Raw genomic sequence first — 22,697 nt, forward strand, 5'->3', positions numbered from 1 at the left:
TGAACCTACACGTCAAATCTATGGTAGCGATATGCTGCTGTGGCTGTAGGCTGGCTCTTGCATCTTGGTTGTGTAACCTACCACCTACGCCTTACGACCAAGGTACAAACAGACGCTAGGACGTGTACACAACTACCGCATTACACCACACCCATATTCACTTATAACCCCACTGCTTATGACTTCAGTCTTGGGTGCATGGCCTAGGGCATGCAGGCAACACTCTGGGTCTAGGGCAGAAACACCACAGCATATCGGAACCATTGTGCCTTGTAATTTCACTAAGTACTAAGCTACGCCCTCCCCACAACCATCTTAATCATGTTGCATAGTACAAGTGTACCTATAGCTGTGATATGCTGCAGTAGTTTGTAGCCACAGGCTACAGACGTGATTGTGAGGCCATAGATTTATCAATGAATGGGTATACAGTATATAAAATCCATAGGTGCTTACAACTGCAGTGTGTATTACTTTGTTCAAATACTTACATCTTGGCCACTACTACCACACCATATCACATCCATTGGGGCATATAACAACACTACATACAAATGTGCTTTTGTGCCCCATAACTGCAGCCCCTCCCCGCAGCTGCCTGTGTGATGCATTACTACACCATATCACACCCATTGTACCTTGTAAGTACACTACATATAACTGTGCTGTTGGGTGCATGGCCTGTGGCCATGCACGCATGACTACAGAACCTCCCCACAGCCACCTGAGTGATGTTCAATACTAGGGGTGTCTCTGTAGCTGTGAAATATTGCAGTGGTTGTGGGAATCTTAGGTGTATGTCCATACATTTCAATATATGGATGTGAAGTGGTTTATAACTCCAGTGCTTAGAAGTTTCTTCTTGGGTGCATGGCCTTCGGCCATGCAGCCTAGACTGTACACACTCCCCACAACCATCTGATCAATAATGAATACTACAGGTGTACCCATTGCTGTGACATGCTGCGGTGGCTGTGGCCAGGGCCTACAGTCTTTGAAGTATGGCGTCCGGCCTATGGCCTACGGCCATGCACCCAAGACTGTAGGCCCTGGCCACAATCACCGCAGCATATTACACCCAGGGTTGCGTAAAAATCAGTAGCACACCCATAGAAGGAAACATTGTAAATGTAGCATGTACTGAATTTGTACCCAAAACTCTGGGAGCTGGCCACACCTGCCAGATACATAATCGATTGTGTGGGTGTGAAGTATAAATGTGATAAGCTGCAGTGGTTGTGGGCAGTGTGTACATGCTTGGGTGGATGGCATACAGTCTGCAACCATGCGCCCAAAAGTATACATCTTGGCCACAACCACTGCACTAAATAAAACCCATGTTTGCTTGTAAGTGAAGAGGTTATAACTTTGTTGTTGGGTGCATGGCCAAAGGCCATGCAACCAAGAATGCAGGGTCTCCCCACAACCACCTCAGTGATGTGTGGTAGTTGGGGTTTTTCTATAGGTGTGGTATCCTTCAGTGCTTCTGGCCAGAGGCTGCACTCCTAGCTGTATGTCCATAGATATTACATGGGATAGGTGTGCAGTGGCTTGGACGTCCAGAGCTTATAACTTTGTTCTTGGGTGCATGGCCTTCAGCCATGCAAGCAAGAGAGTACACACTCCCCACAACCAGGCAATCGATACACAATACTACGGGTGAATTCATGGGTGTGACATGCTGCGGTGGTGTGGCCAGGGCCTACAGTCTTGGAAGTAAGGCCTTCGGCCTTCGGCCGACGGCCATGCATCCAAGACTCTAGGCCCTGGCCACAACCACCATAGCATGTCACACCCATGGCGGCGTAGTAATGAATACAATACCCATAGGAAAAAGTAATGCAATTACGGCATGTTGTCAATTTCAATGGTCCTACGGCCATGCACCCAAGACTCTAGGCCCTGGCCACAATCACTGCAGCACATTACACCCACGGTTGCATACAAATCAGTAGCACACCCATCGAAGGAAACATTGTAAATGTAGCATGTACTGAATTTGTACCCAAAACTCTGGGAGCTGGCCACACCTGCCAGATACATAATCGATTGTGTGGGTGTGAAGTATAAATGTTATACTTCATAGTGCAACCAAACACCCCTGCACACCCCCCATTATAGTAAGCTAAGCAACCATAACTCGCGCCATCTACGTGAATTGCTAAGACTAACACACAGGACATCAAAGATGACATCACAAATATAATTGATGACATCACTGAATTCTTTAGTGAATTTATTTTTACTGATTGTACATATATATGTATGGAAGGAAAAGAAAGGGGCTAAACAAGTGATGTCGTCATTCATGTCATCATTGACATTTGAGATGACATCTTTCATGGTCTGGGTGTTAGTGTTAGCAGTGCACAGGGGTGGTGGCAGGGTTGGGGGCTCAGGTTACCATAACTGGCAAATTTCAGGGGTTTTTCAGTTTTAATTTGAAGCATAAAGGGGAGGAGGAAAGTTTTTTTTAGTGAAGTGTACAGGTTTTTGTTAGGGCAACTTAACCATAATGTCCCCTCAACACATTTTTTTTTTGTAGTGAATTTCACTGGTTTTTGGGAGGGCATCTTAACCGTAATGTCCCCGTAACAAGGTCTTTTTGGTAGAGAATTGATTAGGTTTTTGGAAGGTGGAACTCAAGCATGAAATTGTGGCAATGAAGTTGGTGAGCAGAATATGCACTGTAATCATGTGATTTTGAGAGATATGTAGTATAAGCCATATACTTGCCATACATTTAACATAGAACATTCAGAACCCCCTCCCTATTGACTTTAGGAAGGGACGGACTGAGCGCCTGTTTGCAGACGGGGGTGGATAGGATCAACATTACCCAAAGAGGCGGGGGATATCTGAAAATGTACTATTGTCTTACACAAAAAGTGGGAAACGGTGAAGAAGGGCATAAAGCTATTGTAAGTAGTAATAAGTAAATATGGAAACCAGAAGGTGGGAAATGGAAATGACACATTTAATAACCATGTAGAATAAAGAGTTTGGTACCAAAAAAAAAGAAAGGATGCCACCACTGTAATTACTTCACAGAAACTTGGCAGCCTGGAACGATAGTGGACGGACGCATTTGGTCGAAGGGAGGTTACAGCAAAAGAGTGAGTGCAGGTCATTTTTTAAAGTGGGTGTGCTTTTTTTGGTATGTGGTGCAGAAATAATAATTTATTTCTGTTGTTTCGACTCAGAAATGGCTAGTACTTTGGAGTGGCTGGAGGAGTATTTCCCGCATGGGGAATGTCTCAAAACAGTGACAACAATGGTACATATTGGTCTGCATATGGAGAATAGTGATCAGTATTTTATAGGCATTTAACCTGAGGAGTTTTTTTTTTTCAACAGACCAGGAAAAAAAAGAGGAAATGGCAACAGACGAGATAGAAGAAGACAGAATAAAACGAGTCGAAAATGGATGTTTTGAACGACAATTTTCAAAGTTTACGGGAGTTTGTGGAGGACGTTGTGAGAGGGAAAGTTGGGTACCATTGCCCCACCTGCACCTGCCCTGCTTCTCCATTCCCTAGTGACCCATTCCCAAACCTGCAACAGGAAAATAGACGTTTTGACGAAGTATCCATCCCTTCTTCCCCTCACAAATCTTCCCCTCATAACCAGCCTGTGTTAAATCCAAATTCCCCCATATTTGTTTCAGTGTCCGCTTCCCCTGCTGTTTCTTTAGATTGATGTGTGTTTTTGTGTGTATAGTAAATGGTTGTGTACAATAGTTGTAGAGCTAGAGTATGTGTTTCATTTTTTTTAAAAAAGACGTAAGATGTTCACGAACAGCACGCCTGTTCGACCTATCCGCAAGCAATGGAATGTGGGTGCTGTCTAATGCCAAGTAAGACAGATGTGATGTATGACTGCAACATCTTTTCACAATGTGTGTACATAAACAGAAAGGGGTGTCCAAAGGTTATACTAACTTGGCATACCGTTTGGGAACAAGATAATACATGGTCGTAGAACACACAAGATGCCCGGAAAGGGTGTAAATGAGTAGAAAGGGAGTGTTTGAAGGACAGTATAGCGGGTCGTATTGGGCGCAGTCAAAATGGTGCCATCGGTAGAACAGGCACGGTGGTCGGCAAGGTCGTAGGCAAACAAAATGGAGTTGTCCTAAGGACACTGGAACTGTCCGTACAGTGAACATAGCATGCAAGCACATGCACAGTACAAAACAAAAGGATTGCCAACAATGCGCCAGTTCCTAACTGACCGCCTCACTTGTGTCGCACTTTGAAGTACTTTGAGAACCCGAACACTGTCAGTAGGACACTTGTGCGCATGCGCATGTGTGATTCTTTGCATTTGCTGTCCAGGGGACTTTCATGAAGGGGGCGGATGTGTTGAGTATGTCATCTTGTGACCGCACATACGCTGAGCATGGGGACTAGTTTCTGCGGTTTGTGTGCTTCCGCGACACTAAAAATGAACTTGTAGACACAAGGCAAAGTATTGTGGAGTGGAAAAATGTAATTTCACACATCCCAAACAATAGGCCACCTCAGGAGTTCTGTGTAAAAGTGAGTGAAAGACGGTCATGTCTTCATCCTTTGCACACATTCATGCTGCACCTCTTCAAAAGGCCACACCCCCGGAGCACAACTTAATGGTCCTTCTAGCTATAGCAGATAGAGGTGCATTGCTTTTACTGTTGTAGTGACGAAAAGGAAACAAATTACTATGGCTTCCATGGCTGCTGTTGGGTTATTAGTCTCTGTACCTCCCCCAAACCGCCACCATCATCACCTCACCAAGGGCCTGCAGAGAGATATTTGGGTGAGGATGTAGAGATTGAGGAAGAAGAGGAGGAAGAGAATGAAGTGGAGGAACTGCGCACTAGGAGCACTCGGCGGGAGTCGTGGGTGTGGCGGTTGTTCTCCGTTTATGGGAATGTACCAAAAGCACATGCGAACCTGGTGAAGTGTAACCAGTGCGATGTGGTGTTGAGTTGCGGGAGATGTGGAGCGTACAGTTTTGGTACGACAACCATGAAGCGCCATCTCACTTCGTTCCACACTGTGGACATTGGCAAGGTGGTGCCATGTGAAGAGCGTAGTCGTTTGAGTTCCTCCACAGCATCCTCGGAATCCGATCCTCCCACCACAAGAGACACTCATGTGGGGGTGCGCCTCCCTCCAGCTGCTTCACAAGCCATTTGCAATGCTGTGGACCCTTACCTTTCGAAGGTGACAGTAGTGTGCACGTATTGTGACGCAGTACTCTGCAGGGGGGAGAGTCTTCAAAGTGCTTTTGAGGCTGCAGTCAGCGAGTACCAGAAGATTTGCTCCTTACCTAAATAAAGATCATCCTTAATATTTCTCTGTTCAGTTGCCCTTTCTTATCCCCGTGGCTGGTGTCCCTTCCTTACCCTTCACTCACCTCTTCTCCTAGTGTGTGGAGTGCTGTTAAGCAATGAATGTAAAAACAACAAAAATGACAGAAAAGGCTCTTTTCAGAGCCGCCTTTCTCAGTGTAACAATAGAACTATGAAGTGAAGGCCGTAGAGCCCTGCGGAGTTCAACAAAAGTTTGCGGACAGTCGTAGAGGGCAAAAAGGGAGGGTGCAAGTGGAGCAATAAAGTGCACGTTGGGAGTAAGTGGCGGCTCTGAAAAGAGCATTTTGGTGGTGTGTTGTGTGGGTTAAAAAGCATTGGATTGGGTAAAACGGATTGTCAGATAGGTTAGTGTGATTGCAAAAGAGGGCGCAATGCATTTTGTATATTGTGAAGAAACATCTGATTGCCTGCATATGTGAGGTGGACTCCATCTCTGTGGAAAATGAAATTGCTGCGAAACAAAATGTTTTCATTGAGGAAAGAGGACATACCAACATCTCTTAAAAAGGCACACACAACCTTATTCACATTGCGTCTCGCTTTCTCCATTTGTGGACCAAATGCAGAAGAACGCAACCATATTTGACTTTGGGCAATACGGGAAAAAAGTATTTGACAATTTGGAAACATGTCCATGAGCTTTGTGAGTCCTTCCTTCATGGCAAATTGTAAAGAAATTCCATATAAATGGCCTAAACTTTTTCCGCCACAATGAATGATGAGTATGTCTGGAGGACACTCTCTCTGTAAAGTAACACAAAGAGGTACCAAGTCCAGCCATCTCATGCCGCGCACGCCATGCCAGTGCACTTCTGCATGTGGAAATCCGAGATTTGTAGATAAACTGCAGCTTCCGGCATGCACCTTCAACCAGTGGATCCATGAGTCTCCCACAATCCAGACAATCTGTTTTCGAGCATGGAAAGCCATGACTGTGTGTTGTCCTGTGAGGGGAAAGACGGTTTTACCAAAGTACGTCGGTCAGAATACACCTACTGAACTTTGTGGACCAATCCCTAGCTCCGCTCATTCTCATTTACATGCGGCTCCACCCTTCAATCCCTAGTGGTGATATGTGCTGGCAGTCAACTACCGCCATGTTCGCGGACATGTAGAGGAGCATAGCCTGACGACGGTACATTAAAGTACTAGTCCCCTTTTTCCCCTTTAAGGTAGGCTCTGAGAAGAGCCATTTTTTTTTGGGGCACTTTTCGTGCAGACATGTGGTATTTTATGCATTTTTTTGTAGTTTTTGTCCTTGCTTTGCTCTTGCAAACATTACAGAACCTTCTCTAAAGCAAGCCTTATGTTCCAAAAGAACATTGCATTTCCCAAAGAGGATAGTGCAACGCCATCTCCTTCAAAGTAATGAGCATTGCTGGGAGCAGTGTCATTGTGGCTACAAAAAAACATACCAACTTGCAGCATGAATGCATGCATGCCGCGATTGATGATGCACCTCCCGATGCTTTGATCTGGACATAAAACAGAAGTGTTGGTCCATTGTAGTCTGGGTAGGAAAGCAGAAAAAATAACTTTGGATGTTGGGAAGGTGGTCATGATTGCTTCAACCAACTGTGCCAAATCTGCCAACAAAGTATGCAAAGTCAGGTATCCCAAGTGGCAAGCACCGTAGTGCAAAATTACCACATGAGGAGTGGTCATTCTATGCATATCTCTGCAAACTTGCAGAATTGTCGCAGCATTGGCATCAGTGTCAGCGCTCCAGACCACCTCCACTCCTCACACATCGAAATGGTGTGCCACATGCCTACTCTCGGCATAGTGTTGTAAGCCTTGCACAAAAATGTCTACGAGCAGCAAAACCCCGACCCTCTGCACCTCTGCCATTTTCAGTGTGTGCACCGTCTTTTGACACAAAAGAGTAATGTGAACATCTGATTGGCTGATGGCTACAGTTGTGTTTTCATGCAGGATTAGCTGAAGAAACCCGCATGTGACACTCCCTACGTGCGGAAAAGAAGTGGTGGTTGCAAGTTTTTGCCATTTTGGTTATTAATGATGGTTCTCGGCACAAGTAGGGCACTGTGTACTCTCATCTAAAGCACATTGTACTACTATACAAACAGTAATGTAGCCTTAACAAATGATAGTTAGAGGTCACTGTGCGTTTACACACCGTGCCAAAGAGTTTCCCCATCTCACTTGTGCACACATGCACACAGCACACATACATTGGACAACAGACCAGAGAATATTTTATTTTCTCAACAGACACCAAAGAATGACTACCAAAAAGCAGATCCGTAGAAAGGAACACAGAATTAGAGCAGAATTAGAGCAAATAAAAATAAAGGTACCCAATGTAAGTATCCACCTGTTGTAGAGTTAGGGGGGAATCTTGGTACAAACCACCTAATGCAATTGGGTAACATAATAAAAGAAGTCTCAACTGCCGAAACTGTACGTCCTCCATCAAAAAGTATCACAAAACACAGAAATAATGTCAAAGAAACGGCTGCCAGTACAGCTAACAATGTTCTTAATAATCCTGATAGTGTAAGAAGAACCCATAGTAAAAAAAGTATTTTAGCAAAAATGTTTCATCACAGAGTCCTTCAGAATCTACTAAGAAGAGGGCCAAAGTCATCCTCACCCCTTAAAACGTACCGTAGAAAGTTCATTCTGCAAGCACTCGTGGTGTTCAGGAAGGAAGGAAGGAAGTTGTTCATATTAGTGTTAAAAAGGATGAAAGCACTAACAAAAGTAAGTACCAAACTACAAATGAAACTTAGTAATAAACAGAATGTGAACAAAAACAACAACCACAGAGCCATATTTCAATGAAGAAGCATACAAACAAAATCAAACAAACACAATTGACATTGATAGCAGAGGACATGGGTATGAGAAAATCAATACTACCATCATGGAACAAGAAACACTGCTTACAAAACTGTCTTCTGAAAACTCAGAATTACCTCTCGATTCAGCAGAACCACACCGTCCAGTATACAAATGGCCGTGCACATCAATGTGTGCCATTCCAAATATAGCTTTCAAGTCTTTACGTGTGTTCCTCAATCAATATGTAAAAGGTAAAGACAAAAGTAAAATCAAAGTGCTGCAAAATATGGATATTTGCGCAGTGCGAAAACACACAGGACTAAAAGGACATTCACTAGCCTGCATTTCTGGGCCTATTTGCAAAAGTACCTTCCATGATATCAAAAGAATATCAGTACATCATTCCAAAGTAAGAAATTTGGTGTATAAAATATATTGTGCAAAAAGTCCAGCTTCAGAATTAGGCAACTTAAATACCACTCTTCTGCATGGTACACCCAAATACTTACATGCAGAAATGGACCGTATTCAGAAAAAGTATTTTGGAAGTGAGAGCCACGTAGAAAATGCAACAGTTTTAGAGCATAGTAGCGACAATTCTGCACATAGCAACCTTCTATTACACACATACAGAAAAGAAATACTAAAATTTAAAAGGTCTTCGGCTGAAGTACCATACCATGTGTGTGTATGTTGCTGCAGAATGTTTTACAAAAGGAACACAAAATATGTGGACATAGCATACAAAATAGAAAATAATGAAGACTCTAAATTGTTTGAATTAGCTTTGTACCTTTTAGCTGAAAGCAAATATGAAGTAACTGAACGTGTAATATGTTGCAGTTACTGTACTGCAAAATTATACAACAACCACACTCCCTCACGTGCAATTACAAATAATTTGGAATTGTTTCCATTAGCAAAAATCCTGCAACAGCTCAATTTGTATGAGAGCATAATAATTCAAACAGTTCACCCATTTCAAGCAATTATACACCTTCATCCAAAAACAGCAAATTTACCTCCCTCTGAATTGGTGAAAGGCATTCATGGCAAAGTTGTGTACTTGCCATTAGATCTAACGGAAAATGTGCACACTCTAGGAGTGGAACGTTCAATAGAGCATTCTTTAATAGTCTTGGTAAATGTACCAACAAAGGACAAAAAAATTTGGCAACAATTAGTAGACTTACACAAAGTTACACATGCATTGCAATATCTGAAAGACAACAATGAGTACTACAAGGAAATAAATATTGATGAAAGCTTAAGACAAACAACTGAAATAATTCACGAGCCAACAGAAACTGGACAATTCGAACTTCTGGATCCCGCTACAGTATCCACCCTCTTAGACCATTACACAATTCATCCATTGCGTTCCAATGAAAGTATAGATGATGCACTAGAAACTTACCAAATGCAACAAACCAAAGGGTCACCAATCAGTATTTGGGAAAAAAAGTATAGAAGCATGTGCTTTTCCACTGCTATTTCCTACTGGCAAAGGTGGAAGGTACGATGATAGACCCACTCAGATTGGGGCATCAGAATACCTCTCATTAAGAATGTATTCTCAAGATTCCAGATTTAGACAAAATGTGGAATACATATTCCACCTACTCTACGAAAGTGAATTAGCAACACTATGTTATGGAGTTGCACACATTCTTAAATCTGGAACGCACTTTCAAAATATGTCAGCTATGCAGTTAATACAAAAAGTACAAGAAAAAGATGAGGTTTTACAATCAAGTATAACAAATTTGTTTGCAAACATGCGAGGTACAAAAGAATACTGGTTTAGACGGCACGGAGACGTGCGTTGCATGTCAGAAACCTTGGACCACCAACTTGGTTTGTTACGCTAAGTTGTGCAGAATACACATGGGAAGATTTGCATAAGTTTCTATGCATAGCAAACAGCAACAAAAACAACATAGATATATTAACACCTGGAGAACTTTACTCTCTAGATCCAGTTAATGTTTCAAGATATTTCCATCATCGTTTCATTGCAATGCTACACTTTATTTGCAATAAAAGTGTTCCTCCCCTTGGAGAAGTGACACACTTCTTTTGGAGAAAAGAATATCAAGCGAGAGGAGCGGCACATATTCACATGCTATTATGGATCAAAGATGCACCGAAATTTGGGCACGACAGTGATAGCACTGTTTTGCAGTTTATCCAAAAATATGTCACATGTGAAATTCCTTCACAACACAGTCATAGTGAGCTGCATGGGCAGATTTTACAATTTCAAAGACACAAATGTGGCAAATATTGTCACCGTAAATACAAAAACAAAGATAATAACTACACCAAATGCCGCTTTGGTTTCCCCAGACCAGTTACAGAAACAGGTGAAGTGAACAACTTCATGTCTTCAGTTCGACTTAGTGTTAAAGGTAAATTACCTAAAAACACGTATTACATAAAAAGAAGGGAAGAATAAAAATATATCAATGATTATAATGCAATCATTGCCCTATTATGGAATGCAAACATAGATGTGCAGTACATTGCAGACAATTCAACTGCTGTTGCACGATATGTCACAGCCTACTTAACAAAAGCAGAAAAAACAGAGCTTCAAGACCTCTCTAGCATCAAACAAAACATTATCATAGAAATTGTACAGCCTAGGCATAACAATGCTCTCTCATAGAGAATGTGGGGCCTATGAAGCAGCAGATCGTTTAACCGGCACTGCTTTGTACAGAAAATCAGACAACATAGTATGGCTCAGTCTTGGTCCTGCTAAATCTAGAAAAAGAGTGCTAAAATCATATGAGGACATATAAACTATTGCCAGAAATGATCCCAACAGCCAAGACATTCTGAAAAACAATTTAATGGACACATACTATCCGAACAGGAGTACCACTCTGGAAAGCATGCGTCTGTATCACATAGCTCAAAACTTTGCATACAAAAATAATGTAAAACCCGATGAAAGTAAACGTAGATATAGAGTGAGCGATTGTGAAGGGAGCTTCGTGAAACTTAAAAAACAAAGCTTAATTAATCATGTGAAGTTGTCATTAAAAAGTCCTCAACAGAAAGAACTATATTACATGGCTCTTTTGCAACTTTTTAAACCATGGAGAAAAGAGGAAGACATACTAGGTAATTATGAGTGCTATGAAGATGCTTTGAAAGCAAATGAAAGCACTATCACCAATGTTAACTTTACGCAGTACAAAACAATGTTACACAATGAGCAGCAATAAGAAGAAGAAATTCAGGCCCAACTAAATAAAGACTCTTCCGACAGTAGTCAACCTTCTGTAACTGGAAGTCAAGAGCCATTAGGACAACCACTGATAGCAAATGAGGCTGAAGTTGCTACGGCAGAAGTAGAAAACACCATGTATCAGTGTCAAGAAGATACAGAGGACTTAACTGTGCAACAAGGAAAACTTAACAACGATCAGCGCACCATTTTCGAAGAGGTAACAAAACAAATTGTGCATGGCGTACAGCACGAAAATAAAGAATGTACCTGCCAAAATTACAAACCTATACTGCTGTACGTCAGTGGTGAAGCTGGATCAGGGAAAATATTCTTAATCAAAATGATTAGCAAGTTCCTGTAAAAATTGACAAACAACAAGCTGTCAGCTGTAGTAACAGCCCCCACAGGTTTAGCTGCCTACAACATTGCAGGTGTGACTTTACACAATTACTACTGCTTCCAGTAGAGCATCAAAATAAATTAGACTACCGATTTTTAAAACCTTAGGCCACAAACTCTGCCGGAAACTGTTGGTAGCATAGGTAATGTTAACCTTTGGCAACATTTCAATACAGAGAATTAACTGAGAACATGCAGCAATCTGCAGATCTCACTTATGCCCACATTTTAAAAAGAATTAGAGTTGGTGTATTATCACAAGAAGCAGAAGCTGTATTGAGAAAGCGACATATACATGCACTTTATGGCGATAATGCATGCGCAACTGATGTTATGGAACAAATAGCGCACAAAAATGTCAATTGTAAGGCCTTAATGCCAACTCTTGCAAGCTGTTTCAAATTCAATGAAACAATGCTAAAGAAAGAAATGCAAGCAATAGTAGAAATTAGCGCCACAGACAAACTAGACGTACATGGTTTGACAGTACCCATGTGGGAGCAAGCCACAACAAGACTAAATAGTTTAGAACATTCAATCTCCAACACAGCTGTATTGAAATTATCATTAAATTGTAGAGTAATGCTTAAACGTAACCTTGACGTAGAGCAAGGGTTAGTTAATGGAGCACTGGGCACAGATGTTGGGTTTCAATCATACCCACGTGACAACAGCATTCAGTTCTTAAATATTCGCTTTGATAAAGTTTCAGAAGTAAAAAGGATAGGGCGCTCAATGGCTTGATTCCTTCTCTTCAAAGACATGCATGTACGTAGAGAGCAATTTTCTCTAACTCTTGCATATGCAGTTACCATTCATAAATCCCAAGGTCTGACCCTAGATAAAGCATTGATAGATATAGGAAAGACAGTGTTTAAGGAAGGCATGAGCTATGTAGCATTATCACGCTTACGTACACTTGACGGCCTTTTGTTAATAAACTTTGATTCAAGTAAAGTCAAAGCTGATATTCCTTGCATTCTAGAATGCAATAGATTGCATTCACTGTACATCCCTCATCTGAAACAATACCCTGTTTCAGATAAAGTGAAACGTGGTAAAAAAAAAGTAAGTGAAACTGAAATTTAACAGAATGCAACAGGAAATTCTGCAAAAAAAAAAAAAAAAAGAAGCTAAAGTGTCATCAATTGCCACAAACATAGAAGAATCTATTAGGGAATGTAAACCAGGCATGTCGGCAAAGAAGCAACAGAAAAACCGAAAAATGCACTCAGGTACAGAACTTGCTGGCCCATTCTGTGCTCTCTCCCTTCTCCTCTTCTCCCATTAATGGTGGCACCCGTTGGGATGTCCTCTTGGCCCCCTTCCGCTCCTCTAAAGTCATCATTAATGTCTACGCTAATGGGACCATCTTGGTCCAAGGCCCTCGGGCCAACCTCCACCTCTTTGATAGATGCTTCCCGTGCCTCATCAACTTCCTTTCCTCTCCTGCTGTCCCCTCTTCTCTGTCCTCGGCTACCTTGTCTACACCCTCTCACCCCGCCCTCTCTCGGGCTCCTTCTTCACCTCCACAGGGCGTACCTCTGATCTGTACCCCTCCACAGAAGTCCTTCAAGGATGGCAACCTTCTCCACATTGCCACTCTCAACTCTCGCTCTGCTGTCAAACATTCCTCTGATATCTGTCACCTTCTAGAGGAACTGGACCTTGACATCCTCGGTCTCACTGAGACATGGTTCACGGCCACTCTGTCACCAGCTTTGACACACTCCTACCTGACGGTTACAAGATCCTCTCCGTGCCCAGACCCAACCGTGCTGGGGGGGTGTGGCCCTTATCTTCCCTGAGTGGATTCCTGCCACTGTCACTCCTATGCAGACCTATTCCTCTTTTGAATGCCTTGTCTGCCAACTCTTTCTCTCTCCTAGCCATTCCCTTACCGTGGCTACTATCTATCGGCCACCTGGTCAAATTTCCTCCTTCCTCTCCGAGTGGGCGGACCTCTCCTCCTCACTGCTGTCCTCGACCACTCAACTCCTCTTTCTTGGGGACGTCAACATCCACCTTGATGCCTCCTGTCCTCCCTCTGGACTCTTTCGCGACCTCTGCGACTCTCTCTCACTCTCTATTCTCCTGCCTGGGCCGACTCACTCTGCAGGGCACACTCTTGATGCTCTGATCTCTTCTGACCTTCCCCTCTCTGTCCCTCTCTCCACTCCTCTCTCCTGGACTGATCACTTTCTCCTATCCTCCCACCTCACCTTCCCTACTCCACAGGCAAAGCCACCCTCATCACTGCCACCTACCTTCGCGGTCATCCGACCCATGAAGCGTGTGTCAGTTGAGGCTTTCACTACCACCTTCTCTCTCCCAATCCCCCTTTGGCAGACTCCCACCCTGACACAGCCCTCTCCACTCTCCACTCTGCTATATCTGATACTCTTGATATCCTTGCCCCTGTCATGAGAATCCGCCTGAAGCCCAAAGCCAAATGTAATTATTGTATGACTCGGATCTCGTCACCCTTAAACACAAGTGCAGGGTGGCAGAGAGGAAAGGGCGTGCTTCATGTTCATCCTCTGACAAACTGCCCTGCTGCCTTCTCCAAAGGCAATACCGGCTCTCCGTTCTCACCAAGAAGAGTGCCCTTATCCAAGCCCGCATCTCTGCGGCATCTAACAATTCGGCCGAACTCTTTAAAATCTGCAAGGAGCTGGCCAACCCGGCTGCTGTCTCTGCCTCTCCTGTCCCCTCCCAGGCCCTCTGCACGGCGCTGACCTCTCATTTCATTTAAAAAACTCAGGACATCCTGTTCTCACTCTGCTCCTATCACCTCCCCACCCCCTCTATCCACTGCTCTTCCTCTGGCCCTTCTGCAGCCACCCCTCCTCCCTCCTTCTCTGCCTTTCCCCTTTTTTTCTGCTGATGAGGTTTCGAGACAAGTCCGATCTATGAAAGTCTTGTCTAAAGAGGTCCTCCCCTGTTCCTCCAAAACTATCAAGGACCACATCGACTCCTTGGCTCCTGCCCTGGCTGACTTCAGCAATCACTCCTTCGCCTCTGGAGTCTTCCCATCCCTCCTCAAACACTCCTTTGAGCACCCCTTCTTAAGAAACCCTCTTCCGACCCCTCCTGCCCAGCTAACTATCACCCAATCTCTATCACTCCCTTCCTGGGCAAGCTCCTGGAAAAACTGGCCATCTCCCAGCTTAATCTCCATGCTGAATCTGTTGGTAGTCTTCATGACCATCAGTCTGGCTTTAGAGCTGCCAGAAAAAACGGAAACTGCTCTCCTGAACATCCGTGAGGACCTGCTCTCAAACCTTGACTCTAACACCCCTGTGTTCTCATTTTGCTCGATCTCTCTTCTGCCTTTGACACTGTCAACCACACCATACTGCTCAACCGTCTCCGTGATAACCTGGGTATCACTGGTCAGGCACTGGCGTGGCTGACCTCCTTCCTCTCCAATTGACCCTCCCAGGTCCAACTGGGGTCCTTCCTCTCTGACATCTTTTTCTCTACCTGTGGTGTCCCCCAGGGATCTAACCTCTCCCCGTGGCTGTTCAACCAGTATCTGGCACTTCTTGCCCACCGCATCGCCGCTCTCTGTCCCAACTTTCAGTGCTACGCGGATGATACCCAGCACATTTTCAGGCTACCCTCGGCCTCCTCTTCCCCTTCCCTCATCTCTGACTGTCTTTCTGCTATCCATGAATGGTGTGCCGCCAACGACCTCTGCCTTAATGCCAGTAAAACTGAGATTCTACTCGTCGGCACACCCACTCCCTCCTTCCCTGCAGCTCTCTGGTCTGCCTCCCTTGGCCCTCTTCCTGCTCCTACCTGCAAGGCAAAAAACCTCGGGGTCATCTTCGACTCCACACTTTCTTTCTCTCCTCAAATATCTGATGTCTCTAAGAAGTCACACTACCAGCTACACCTCCTTGGAGGTATCCTTCCTTTCCTTTCCTTCCACCAGAAGCTCACTGTCTCTAGAGCCCTGGTTCTCTCGAAGCTGGACTACTGTAACAGCCTCCATCTAAATCTGCCTGCCTCTACTCTCCGCCCTTTGCAACTCATCCAGAACAAGACTGCGAGACTTGTCCTTGGCCTCAAGCCCAGGGACCGTATCTCTCCAGGACTGAAATCACTACACTGGCTCCCAGTGGCTGCGAGGATTAAGTTCAAAACCCTCTGCATTGTCCACAAGGCCTTCTGGGGCCTTGGGCCAAACTTCAACTCTCTCTTCCTAAATATCTTCCTTCTCGAGCTCTTCGCTCATCCACCTCCAACTCCCTCAGGTTCAGCCGCTTCTCCATTCAACGAGTTGGGGGTAAATCTCTCTCTGCAGCAGGGGCCTCCCTCTGGAACAGCCTTCCTGCCTCCCTGAAACTTGAGGAGAACCATCTCCGGTTGCGGAAGCACCTCAAAACATTCCTCTTTGCCTCCGCTTTCTCTCCCTCTCTCTCCTCCTAAAATCACTGAACCTGCACTGAATCTGCAACTGAGCCACTCACCGGTCTCGGTCCTTGGCCCAGCCACTCTTCCTGCACTGCCTCCCTGCACTACGGGACTGTTTATGTATCCTACAGCCCCTCCTCCCGGCACTTACCTTGCACTTGCCACCAGCTGGCCCTATTATTTATCTTGTATTCTACTAACCCTGTACTGCACTTTCCCTTCCCCTCTACCCTTGCACTTGCGCGATTTGAATGACACCTGGCCTAGTAGGATCGTTGTCTGTCTCCCCTTGTTCCCCCCCCTTGCCTCGTCGCGCATTGAAACACTTGTGTATAGGCACGTTACACATGACTTATCTTATCATATCATATCATATCCTATCATATCATATCATATCATACAAATGAAAGTGGGGTAAGTTGCTATGCAAATGTAGCAATGAATATTGTATTTCAATTGCCACCAATTGTTAACAATATTTAACTTCACAGACCAATTGTGTTTGCAAATGTTAGTACTGCATAGAAATGCAACAAGCAATCCTGACAACACATACAAAGCCTGATTCATTGAATTATTTGCGTGAAAGACGCAGATTTGCGCGCCTTTCTGCCCGAAAATCCCCATACTTCAAACAGGGATTTCCTGGCTGAAAGGCGCGCAAATCGGCGTTTTTCACGCAAATAATTCCATGAATCAGGCTGTCAGTGTATATGGAGTAAGGCAACAATTGGACGGCTGTGCTGGAATGGTGAGATTCACTATGAACTCACAAGAAGATCCACAAGAATGTCTAATGTACATACTATTAGTATTGGAAAACAACAGTATACCTGTAAATAAAATCTTCCAAATGTTGTACATGTGGAAACATGCATGCACTCTCTGTAACAAAGTGATACAGGAGGAAATCCCAAATGAGCGATTTGTGTATATTTCCATACCAAATTGTGAGAGCATTCCTTTTCAGCAACTTGTACAAAATGCAAACCATGGCAGATTATGTAGTATTTGCAATTCAGCCAATCGATCTACCTTACTGATACAATCACATAGTGCCTACATAATACTTATGCTTCTACGTTATAATGCAGATGGCACCAAAAACAACTGCAAACTAACTGGATTTACACACGGTCAAGTGTCACTTGGAAAGAAAACCTACAACAGTAGCAATAATCTACCATGCAGGAGCTTCAACCAATGCAGGTCACTACACTGCATACATTAAAAGGAATTGTGGATGGTTTTAATGTAATGATAGCATCATTACTCCAAAGCAGAGGTTGCCAGCTAACCTAACAAATGCGTATTTAATGTTCTTGAAGCCAAAATTTACGAAATAATGCACACTTCAAAATTGTGAACAAAGTATGTGAAAGACTACAAACAGTTAGAATATGCCCACAGGTATCTAACTACCCATCAGGATGGAAGAATCACACAAATAAATGATTATCACCGATTGTTGAAAACCAATGTACAGGCAGAATACGCCTAGACGTATCCAATTGTAGTTGAAAATGGGCAGGAAGGCAACAAAGAAAACATTAATGGGAAAGATACAGGAAACAGGATATGTCAACGACACAACTGAATGAGTATCACAAATATGTAGGAACACATGCACAGTTAGAATACGCCTACAGGTATCTAACTACCCAACAGGATGGAAGAATGACACAAATAAATGATTATCACAGATTGTTGGAAACAAATTCACAGGTAGAATATACCTATAGGCATCTAAGTGTTGTTAAAAATTGGCAGGAAGGCAACATAGAAAACATTAATGGGAAAGATGAGGGAATATCGAAAATCTGTAGGAACAAATGCACAGTTTGAATACGCCTACAGGTATCTAACTGTTGATAAAAATGGGCAGGAAGGCAACAAATATAACATTGATCAGAAAAATGAGGAAAACACTGAAAGGAAAAAATGAAGTACTTAGTTGCATAAGAAATGAAGGTTTTTTTTTAATCCGACAAGGATTTTTTTCCCCAGACCTAAGGATTAGAAAAGCAAACATAGAAACTGAGCGCAATGCATAGTACACTGGTTTGTAAAATAAAAATGAGGGTCTAAAAAAAAATTAACTGTCTATTAAGCAATGTGGTAAATGTGGAAAATCTGCAAACATTAACACACCTTTTTCTTTCATCACAGAAGTGGAAAAAGTGATACTTCTGCCAAGTACGAAAAACAAACATAAAAAAAGTTTCTGGATTGTGAACAGAGTAAGGAGTAAGTATATTGGCAGGCATTTTCTACACATGAGAATGTACTTGCCTAATGTGTGGTAGTAATATGCCGCAGTGCCTGGAGGCTGGCCTTTCGTCTGCGTTGAGTAACCTACCACCCACGCCTTACAAACTAATTTCAAGGAGTACAGGTTCTATCCACAACCATCACTGCATATGTGAAACATGGTCCTTGTAAATTAGCTGCTTATAAATTTACTTTTCGAACAATCGTCTGCAGCCATGAAGTGAAGAAACTAGGGCATCAAAACAATGACCAGAATCCACCACACCCATATTAACTTGTAACTCCACTGCTTATGACTTCTGTATTGCATGCATGGACCCAACACTGCACACACTCCCCACAACTTGCCAATGAAAATGCAACACAAGGGGTGTATGCATGGTTGGCACATGCGGCGGTGGTTGTGGCCAGGGCCTTCGGCCGACGGCCATGCATCCAAGACTCTAGACCCTGGCTACAACCACCGTAGCATGTGCCACCCATGGCAGCGTACTAACGAATATACTAATACCCATTGGAAACAGTAATGCACGTGTCCCTACAAATCTAACAACTCCCCCATGCACTGCATGTGCTGAAATACTGGCCCTATTTTACCCCTCATTTTCTGTGCGTACAAGGAGGCCAGAGAACATATGTTGTAAAGTATGTATAAGTGTATTATTGGGTGCATGACCTTCGGCCTTGCACCCAAGAGAGCAGGATGTTCCCACAACCACCTCTTTGTTTTTGGGTGCATGCATGCATCCAAGACTCTAGGCCCTGGCCACAACCACCGTAGCATGTGCCAACCATGGCAGCGTACTAATGAATATAATAATAGGCATTGGAAACAGTACTGTATTTACAGCATGTAGGCAACTTCAATGTTCCCTAACACCAGACGTGTCCGTACAAATGTAACAACTCCCCCATGCAAAACACAGCCTCAAATACTACCCTTATTGGACCCCTCTTTTTCTGTGCGTACAAGGAGGCCATAGAACGAACGTCATTAAGTAGGTATAAGTGTACTGTGCGTACAAGATGTCCATACACATTAGATCATGATGACCGACCCCCAGAACAAGTGCATTAATCATGCATATGTGAAGACTGTAGCCTCTGGCCACTACCACCGTAGCATGTGCCAAGCATGGCGGCTTACTAATGATTGTAATAATAGGCATTTCAAAAAATAATACGGTCACAGCATGTTGTCAATTTCAATGTTGCCTACCTATACCCGTGTGCTTTCAAGAGTTACAAATTTCCAATCCACTACATGCAGTCAAGTGTTACAAATTTCCTGCCCACTATATGCACTGAAGTGCTATCGTTATTATCCCCCACATTTACTGTACGTACAAGGTGTCCATAGAAATTACATCATGCCGGCCGAGGAAAAAATGCATAGATCACCCATTTCTTACTGTGTGAACCTTTCCCAATGCTCTGTGCCACAGCAAAATAGGGTAATGGAAAAAGCATGTGTACGCTGTTTGTTACTCCTCTTTCCGCGGATCCAAGATGTCAGGCGCATCAAAACCATCGCCGCAGAAGACGTCTTGCAGCAGCCAATGGACATAGACGTTGCGTGTACGAGGTCATGACGGCAGCCCCTTAGCCAATCGGTTTCTTGTTCGTCGACCGAACAGGGAAGTGTGACCACAGAGCGAACATAGATATCACTAATTATTTCTGACCTACTTTTTCATAAATATAAATGAACGTACTGCATGTATGGTGACAAAATTTACAAAAGCACGCTTTCTGGACCAATCCCCTGTACCTACCGCAGATTTCGTCAGAATCCATCCAGCGGTTTCACCTGTAGCCGTGCGCAAAGTTTTTCCCCCATTCAGTCTATCGGAAAAAAAAGACGATTTGGGACCCCCCTATAACTGCCCTCCCCCTGGACGATTTCTCACCAAATTGTACAAAATTCAGAGTGGGCCATATACTTTTTTTGCAAAGTTTGGTGAGGATTCGTCCACGGGGAGTGGAGTTATAAGCCGCCCAAAAAGTGCTCTTCCTATGGAAACAGCAACTTAACGATAACTACATGGCCACTACTGTGGCCATGTAATTTATATATATATATATCATTTTTTAATTAATGTGTAATAGCGTGACTTTAGTAAATAAGCCTGGCCAAACTTTATATTTTGTCCTGCACATCTTTTAGTTAGATTTGGGTAGATTTGCAGGTTCCCACAGAGTTTTCTTCCATCCCAAATATGCCAACATGTCCTACAAGGTCTATAGACGTTCATGCAGACTTGGCCTGATTTGTAGGAAAACAAACATACACAAAATTGCCTAAAGGTCTGCAGTATGGCAGCAAAACATTAGGGAAAATGGTCAGGTCAGGAAATTAAGTCCTGTACACAGGGGTGTTGCTACGTCTGGAAAAGATCTGGGGCTACACTAATGTCAAGACTGTCGGGACATGGGGCTAACTAGCCTTTTGGTTGTAGCCCCTGTGCTTTTATCCGGAGTTACATCCAAAAGATCTGGGGCTATAGCCCCCTCAGCCCACCCCTAGCAACGCCTCTGCCTGTACATCTGTCAATGTTATCGAAGTATGTAACCCCATTAACCTTGCAGTAAGCTATCTTTGTAGATTAATGCACCTAGTGCTGAAATTTATGAAGTAGACAATTTTAGGACTGCATATCAGACCAGCAGAGCCACTCACATGTCAAGCATGCCTGGTCCACTTTTTATCATTCATAGGTTGATTACTATTTAGGCAGGTAGGAGTACAATGTTATGAGCTCTGTACTTGTGGAAAAAACTCAAAAACTCATGAACACATGGAACCCCACACATAGTGCTGACACTAATATATACAAAGGGGATGGCCAGCACATCATATGCGAATAAGGTGTCCTGCATATTTCTCAAAGCAATGCAAATAAAAGATTACATACTCTGCAAATGTATTGCATTTTGTGAGATCTTGCACTGATGTTTTTTAAGATAACAATTGTTTGTCAGCTGAAAAGAAATAGGCAATTCTCTATATTAAAGGAAAAGCTAGATGAACGCAAATAGTCATGTTGATACTTTACTTTCTTTGAGTTTGCCTGGCAGGAAGGTTTCTGAACATCTGACATATTCAATTATCGTTATACTTGGTTTGTTTTGAATATGTGCTGCAGAAAAAGGTGTAACTTCTTCAGCACAATGTTTACAGCAACATTTGATCAGCATGAATTGTCATTAGCTTAATCCAAATCGGTCACCCCAATCTCTCAAAAGTTTGTCTGAACCCAAATTACCTGAAAACAGTAAAAATTGAATGGTCCAATATTTGGCTATATTTACATTTCCAGGAGTTATCACAAAGAAACAAAAATATGGATGTCTGAGAAACATGAAACAAAGTTATGCAATGATTGTTCCATCAAAAGTGAACAAGATAAATAAGTTACTGGCACCATGACAATTTATATACGTCTTCAGATAGTGCTTACACTCTCGCAAAATTGGAGCAATCAGTAATTAATCATTGTTGGCTTACGCAACTGTTGCTCCTGCCATGCCTAGAAGGTCAGTAGGGTTTAAAGGCATATGCAATACATTTCAAAACAAATTTAATTATATTATGAATAACGTGCTTCTGAACATTTGCAGTTTTTCGAACAAGACCTGACAACTATTGATGCATGCATAGTTATATTATGGTTCTCTTCTATGCAGAAAGACCAATCAATACATTAAGTGACTCAATTTCCTGAGAGGATATGCCATCAGCAAAATTTCTGGAGCTAGGAAAAAAGTGCCTCCCTCCAATGAAAATAACTGTGTGGCTCAGTCTGGAATCAAAACATCCCAATTCTTCAAAAACACAGGCGCCACCATTTGGTCTGCAGCATCAGTAACATTGGTGAACAAGGATGCTCTTCTGACTCTGAACCTAACCTAATTCTTTTGGAATTATGGGGGAAAGTAGGTGACTGGCATTGCAGTGTTGGACACAATCTTCGGTTGCAATGCACAGTCACAGGAGGGGTGGGGACACTGTCAGTAAAGCAAGATCGTCTAGCAATGATTGCAGACAAGGCAGTTGCTTTAGAAGACGGTGGCAACATTGATGAAACTGCGGAAATGGCCTAGGCCAGCCATTTGTAAGCATTGCCCCTTTCGTGCAATGATGTTGATGCCAATGACCCATTCTAGAAACCTGCATGCACGGGTAAGAGGAAGATGCAA

This window comes from Ambystoma mexicanum, chromosome 5q (genome assembly GCF_040938575.1).
Source record: "Ambystoma mexicanum isolate Mex_15411 chromosome 5q, UKY_AmexF1_1, whole genome shotgun sequence".
NCBI lineage: Eukaryota > Metazoa > Chordata > Amphibia > Caudata > Ambystomatidae > Ambystoma > Ambystoma mexicanum.